The sequence below is a fragment of the Micropterus salmoides genome, unplaced genomic scaffold (genome assembly GCF_014851395.1).
Source record: "Micropterus salmoides isolate LMB-PRFRI ecotype aquatic unplaced genomic scaffold, ASM1485139v1 Ms_hic_scaffold_3005, whole genome shotgun sequence".
NCBI classification, from domain to species: domain Eukaryota; kingdom Metazoa; phylum Chordata; class Actinopteri; order Centrarchiformes; family Centrarchidae; genus Micropterus; species Micropterus salmoides.
In genome coordinates, this window is record NW_024042269.1 from 9057 (window position 1) to 16375 (window position 7319).

Sequence of the window (7319 nt, forward strand, 5' to 3'; positions counted from 1 at the left end):
CTTAGACTGTAACTTTTACTGTCCTGTTTTCTTTTTCTTTGTTTTTAGCTTTGTATTATTTTCCATTTAACTCTTTTAACCCTGATTGTAACACTGTAACTTTTATTGTATTTTATGTTGCTTTTAAACTTTTACATAGTTCCCTGTTGCTTTTGTTTTATGTAAAGCACTTTGAATGACCTTGTTGTTAAATTGTGCTATACAAATAATCTTACCTTGCCTTGCCTTAAAACTAATTTATATAAAATAGCTCCATTATTTGTAAACTGACTTGTGTTTGTGTTTGACATATGTGATGCTTCATTTATTTAAAATTTTATTTGTAGGCAATTTCTGTTTATGTTTTATTAATTCAATTCAAACCACTAAGTTACCTATGTGATTCTTCATTTATTTGTTCTTTAATTGTACATTATGTTTTATTTGTTTCACACCACATGTGTGATATAGGCTAACGTTACTGATTTTTATTCAACTTGTCTGTTACATTGATTGAGGTAAAGCACTTTATTACCTGTATTTAAAAGTAGGCTACTATAGCCTACAAATAAAGCTGTTAAATTATTATTATTAGCCTGTGGCAACTGTGAATACATCTCTGTAGGATAGAAGGAAACAAGGCTGCTGATTAATGGGCTAAAAGAGCATTAAACTAGGACAAATTCACTTATCACTGAATAATTACATCTTTATTTACATCATCAATGAAAAGTGTGCCTGAGCTATTAGTAAGGTAAGAAAGAAAATATTTAGAGTCGTTAATGCTGCGGTACAGGAGGTGGCGCCATGTAGCTTTCGTACTGGTTTGTAGTCCGACATCAAAACCAACGAACTACTATAGCATTGTGTGCAAGCCTCCATAAAACCACAACATTAAGGGAAAGGAGAGACGGGGACGCGGGAGGAACCAGTGTCCTGTCAGCTGGGCACTTTTAGCATCGTTATTAGCAACGATACACAGAATTATTAAACAATGGCCAACACTGCCCGGAGAGCAGACACAAGAAACCGACAGGAGATGTGTCTGAAGGAGACATGTTTCAAAGCTGTCCGGAAACATTTTGCTGTCCTGGGCATTGAGGCTGTTCTTGGTAAGTGGGGGATATTTACGCTTAAATGTTCCTGTAACGTTACTTAGCCTGGAAGAACACGAATAGCTAGCTAACACACAGAACAAGGAGTCGCGCCAAATATTGACTAAGTAACGCTACCTAACGTTAACGCTGCATGTGTTGAAAGGGGAGACGTTAGACGAGGGACGAATGAAAGGAAAACCCCGAATAAGATTAGAACAGTGGATAAAACCATCAAGTACAGATGCTGCCGTGCACCAGGGCTCACTGAACGGGTTGGAGAGTGTGAACATGTTGTCAAAAAAGTGGTTACGGCCTTTGCCGTCACCTGGGGCGAGTTCAATCTCAAAACGTTTTCTGATTGAACCACGTTCCCTTGCAACGTTCCGCAACCGGCTTGGAGGTCTGTTTTCTCCCGTGTGGTGGCCGTGTCACAAGAGTTACAAGTGTCACAAGTGCCAATCAGCTGCGATAAGTTTGTAAACACAACGGTGTTATAAAGGCAGGGAAATGCAGTGCGCTTGCGTAAACAACAAGGTGTTCAGGCGAGTAGCATGTAGCTTCTTCTTCTTCTTCTCTGGGTTTTATGGCGGATCGCAACCAACTTGTTCAGGTGCATACCGCCACCTACTGTACCGGAGTGTGTAATATCAAGGTTTTAGTACTTCAGGTGACAGGTTCAGTGAAACAAAAGGTAAATAAACTGAAAACAAAACAAAATTAAATCAAACAAACAAAAAGGCCGTTATGATCTAATCCTGTAGATTTGAGAAAATTAAAGAGAGGTTTGCAGCACTCCCTTGTTTCCTCACTCATCCCTAAAATTCCTTCTAAATTCAATATATCTTCACGTAAGATCTTTCTCTCAGAATTATATTTACTACACTTCATGATGACATACTCAACATATTCAGGAACTTTACAAACCTCACATTTATCAGACACACATTTTGCCATTAAATAAAGCGTTGATTTTAACCCAGTATGTCCAAGCCTTAATGTTGAAAAAGCCACTTTACTACATTTCCCTTTGAAACCCTTCACCTTAATTGATTTCTGTATGCTGTAATAGTGTCTCCCTTTAGTGTCTGTGTCCCACTTCTTCTGCCATACGTCACTCACTGCTGTTCTAATTAATGATTTGGCCTCTGCTTTTCCAAAGGGAACTTGCATTATTTCATCATCTTTTAATTTCAACGCCGTCTTTGCAGTCTCATCTGCTTTCTCATTCCCATCAACACCAACATGAGCAGGGACCCAGACAAATTGCACATCAACTCCAGCTTTTTGTATTCTCAGCATTATTGTACATATATCAATCAATAGATAATCTCTTACTGTCTTTTTGGAATTTAAACTATACAGGGCTGCAGTGGAGTCTGAACAAATGACAACTCTCTCAGGCCTCACCTCTTCTATCCATTGTAACCCTAAAATAATAGCAACCATGTCTGCTGGATATACAGGTAATTTATCATTAATTCTTTTACATATAACTACATCAAACTCAGGTGTGTATGCTCCTGATCCTACGTGCTCAGTCCCTGGATCTTTTGATCCGTCAGTAGATAATAGCATATAATTATAATAATTCCTCTTCACATAATCTTGAACCAAATATCCAATATTATCCACATTACTTTCACTCCATTCTTTCTTCTTCTCTAGAAGCTTCAGGTCCACATTGGGCACAGGAAATATCCACGGAGGAACATTATCCCATACAGTAATTGGTCCGTATTCTATGTTATTTAATCCATATTCTTCTGCTACTGCATTAATATTCCAGCCAAATCCTTTACCTTTCAGTTGTTGTGTATATTCCCAACAGTCACACAGAACCTTTGTTGCAGGTTGTTCCTCTCCAGATCCTTTTAACTTGACCCAATATGCTAAAGACAACTTAGAACATCTCAAATATAATGGCAATTCATCAGCTTCTACCAGCAGTGCATTAGTAGGGGTTGTTTTCACTGCACCTATGCTGAGTCTTAGAGCTCTGAACTGTATTCTGTTTTTCTAAAATACTCTTGGCTGCTGCTCCACATACCATACAATCATAATCAATAGACGATCGTATTAAAGCCCTGTAAATATCTAGTAGTGATTGTTTATCTGCTCCCCATTGGTAACCAGAAACTGACCTCATGAGATTCAGTACCTTTTTTACATTTTGTTTCAACCTGTTTAACATGATTCCTCCATACACATTTCTCATCAAACCACAATCCTACATACTTGAACTCTTTCCATATTTTGTCCATACAATTTAAGCTTTGTGTTATTAATATTTCTCTTTCTGGTAAAGAACATATAGCATGACTTTACGACTGACATCTTAAATCCCCAATCATATGACCATCTTTCAACTTTTAATATAGCACTCTGTATGCTATTAGTCACATGCCTAATGTTTTTCCCTCTTTTCCATATAGCCCCATCATCTGCATAAAGTGATGATCCAATATCTCTACCAACATTTACAAAAATGTCATTTATCATGATGTTAAACAGAACAGGGCTTATAGCGCTCCCTTGAGGAATACCATTTTCAATTTCAAAATCCTCCAACACAGCATCTCCAACTTTAACAACGAAAGTTCAGTTAGACAGGAAGTCTAAAACCCAGTTGTATAGTCTTCCGCCAATACCCATTTCATGCATTTTTATCAGTAGTCCTTCTCTCCACATTGAATCATAAGCTTTCTCAATATCAAAATATACTATAGCCATGACCTCTTTCATACTAACTGCCTTTTCTGCCTCATTGCTAACTTTAACTAAAGCGTCTACCGTAGATCTTCCTTTACGAAGTCCACTTTGGTATTTGTTTAGCAGTCCTCTTTGCTCTAAATAATATGACAATCTACAGACAATTATCTTTTCCATCCATTTACACAAGTGCGATGTTAAGGCTATAGGTCTGTAGTTTCCTGCATTAATTGTGTCTTTACCAGGTTTACCAAAAGGTACTATCAGAGCACTTTTCCAACTATCAGGCATTACACCTTCTCTCCATATCTTATTGAACAGTTTTAGCATCATTTCCAAGACTTCTTTTGGTAATTGTCTAAACATAGCATAGCATAGTTGATCTTGTCCTGGAGCTGTATATCCACTTCCATCTAGGACCATTTTTAACTCTCGTAATGAAAAGTCCATGTCAATTGCCGATTCATCACTATCTTTTTTCTAAGTTACATCACTATATGTTCTTAAAATATCCTTTTTCCGTTGGTTATGTATTTCATCTAAATGACTCCCACTATGTACACTTGCAAACTTCTTACCTAGTAGCTCAGCTTTCTCCTTATTTGTAATTGCCAGGTGTTCTCCATCTATCAGCACTGGGATTTTAACTGATTTTCTTTCCCACTCATCTTTTTGATCATTGCTCAAATGTCACCCAATTTAACTTCTCTACCAATGGAGCAGAATTGCCTCCATGCATTCTTCTTGGATGACTTAATTATTTTCCGTGCCATAGCCCTCTTTCTTTCATAGTCAATCAGATTGTCTTGGCTCAAATGCTTTCTTAAAATTCTGAATGCATGATTTCTGTCTTTTATAGCATTTTTACATTCATCGTTCCACCATGGAACTATTTTCTTTTTCTCATTCACTGTGCTCTTAAGGATGCAGGTTGTTGCAGCACTAGTAATCATGGAAGTCAATGCTGCTGCGCAGCTATTTACATCACCCTCCATTGATATTCTTTCAGAATATTCAGTACAAAGTTCTCTTATTTTTTTCCCAGTTAGCTTTATGAAAACACCATCTCTCTATTACATGACCTTCCTGAACATACATATCAAAGTTCATGGAACACAATATTGGAAAGTTATCACTCCCTATGTTGGTATCATTCTTTACATTCCATTCACATAAATTACTCATATTTACTGAGACTAAAGTAAGATCTATACAAGAAACTGAATTTCTTGTAACATTAACCCTGGTACCTCTTCCATCATTAAGCCAAGAAAGTGATCTCTCCTCGATTAGTTCTTCAACTACTTCTCCATTAGTGCCTGTATGGTCACTTCTCCACAGAGTATTGTGAGCATTAAAGTCTCCACACCATATTTCTCTATCTACACTTTCTGAGATCTCATGGAATGTTTGCATTGATAATTTCTTGCACGGATTATAAAAATTGACTACTTTGATATTTCCTCTGGGACTACACATTTCTACTACTACACATCCATACTCATTTGGAACGGTTACCCTTCTATATGCTAAAGTATCTTTAATAAATGTTACACATCCTCCACCTTGTTTTCCAATTCTGTCACATCTAACCGAGTTGTAGCCTCCAAATGTGGTCTGAACCAAGTTTCTTGTATACACATAACATCAGGTACATCATAACATCTTCCAGATCAGTTACAACCTTCTTGAACTCTTGTCCATTTGCAATTAAACTTCTGGCATTCCAGTGGAGGATATGAAATACCATAATGAGGCTAATCGCCTTGAGACACTCCATTAGTCGGGTTCAACATCTCATGAATCAGTTCAGCTGTAACTTCCATGATCCCCAGTATCTCTATGGCTGCCTCTACAATTGTCTTGATTCTATCACTTTTTCTTCTGCTGTATTGCCACATTTACAGTCTTACAGATGAAAGCAACAAAGTTGGTTTTACCCACAATCAGTGTCTTCATTAATATCCTTGGATTTGTTTCTGTTTGCCTCTGACTTGGTGTTGGAGATGAAACCTCAATTACTCGTCTGTTCTCAGACTCTTGGGCTCTATTTACTACTTGTGTAACACTGGATCTGAATAGTTCACTTTCCTTCACTTTTTTTTTGCTGCATCAGCATAAGATACCTGATTAGTTACTTTATATATATGTACCTCTCTAGCTTGCCTTTGAACAGGGCATCCTCCAAAAGCACCGCTATGCTCACCGCCGCAATTACAACATTTCACTTTTGTATCCTGGCCAGATTTTCCATATTCATGTTCACCTCCACACCTAGCACATCTTTGTTTTCCTTTACATTGTCCAGCAGTGTGTCCCATTCTTTGACACTTGAAACATCTAATTGGTGCTGGGATAAACTCTCTTCAGTGTTTCCCACAGATTGACAGTGTAACTGTGGCGGGCGGAGCTTAGCTCTCCTTCTTTGCTAGGCCCCTTGCATGCTGGCTAATAACTTTTTTTAAGCTGGGTATCCGACATTGACAGCGTTGTGTTGGACAGATTTGTGCAGCGGAAATGTCACCACCTCCACGTCATAGGTTGAACTTCCAGAACTATCGCACCTTCCTTTCCTCTTATTATTTACATCCTGCCACGGCATACTATCACTATCTCCATCCGTACTTTTACCCATGAGAATTACATTCGCGGCACAGTTCCGCTGCACAAATTCGCCAAATACCAACGCTCGTTCTCAGTACGCTCAACACAATTCCGACCTCCGTTCACTTCCACCTCCCAAAAAAACGTCATCATGTCACTTGGCGCCTGCAGCCTCCTTGCTCCTGCGAGGTTTTAATGTCATGTGACATGATGACGTTTTGCATGAAGTCAAACGCACCTAGTGGTTCAGGCACCAACCTTTCGGTTAAAAACCCCCCGTTTTGCTACGTTTTGTCAGCGCTGAACACGCTCCAGATCTCGTCACACCTATGGACAGTGCTCTCCACCACCATAAGACCAAATAATAAATTAGAAAGTTTCATCTTCAAATCTATTTAGTGACGTTTCTGATGCTATATGTCCTCTTGATATGTCCAACCGTGTCTGTGGTTTAATTACCTGATTGAATAAAGGTGGTGTGTAAATAAATGAGGGATTCTCATGAGGAGGGACGCTGGTCCCTCCAGCACAGACTTGGCACGACCCTGAAGCTGTTCTGGAGCCTGCTGGTGGCCTCTCCATACTGACACACTTCATGTTAGTATTTCCTGTCATTTGTCACCCATCTGGAGCTAGCTACATGGAACTCTACCCCTAAAATCTCAAAGTTGTGAGTTTTTGAGTTGTGAGTGATTGAAAATGAGTACGGTAATCCAAGGGCGTCACTTTGTTTTCAAAAGTGGTGGGCATATTTAAGGGCTCAAATTAGGGGTGTGATGAAACACTTTATCAATTTAGCTGACGTCTTTATCCAAAGTGACTTGCAATTGCTTCACATGTCAGAGGTTGCACGCCTCTGGAGCAACGAGGGGTTAAGTGTCTTGCTCAGGGAAACAAAGGATGTCTCACAGTGGGAATCGAACCTGGGTT

General features: G+C 38.8%; 1 long non-coding RNA gene across 1 annotated transcript; it reads left to right on the top strand.

Moving 5' to 3' along the window:
* Positions 1–204: 204 nt before the first annotated feature.
* LOC119883757 lies at positions 205–6471 on the top strand. The gene is made up of 3 exons (XR_005440757.1): positions 205–1091; positions 2439–2539; positions 2742–6471. It is a non-coding gene; the product is annotated as an uncharacterized LOC119883757 (long non-coding RNA).
* The last annotated feature ends 848 nt before the right edge of the window (positions 6472–7319 follow it).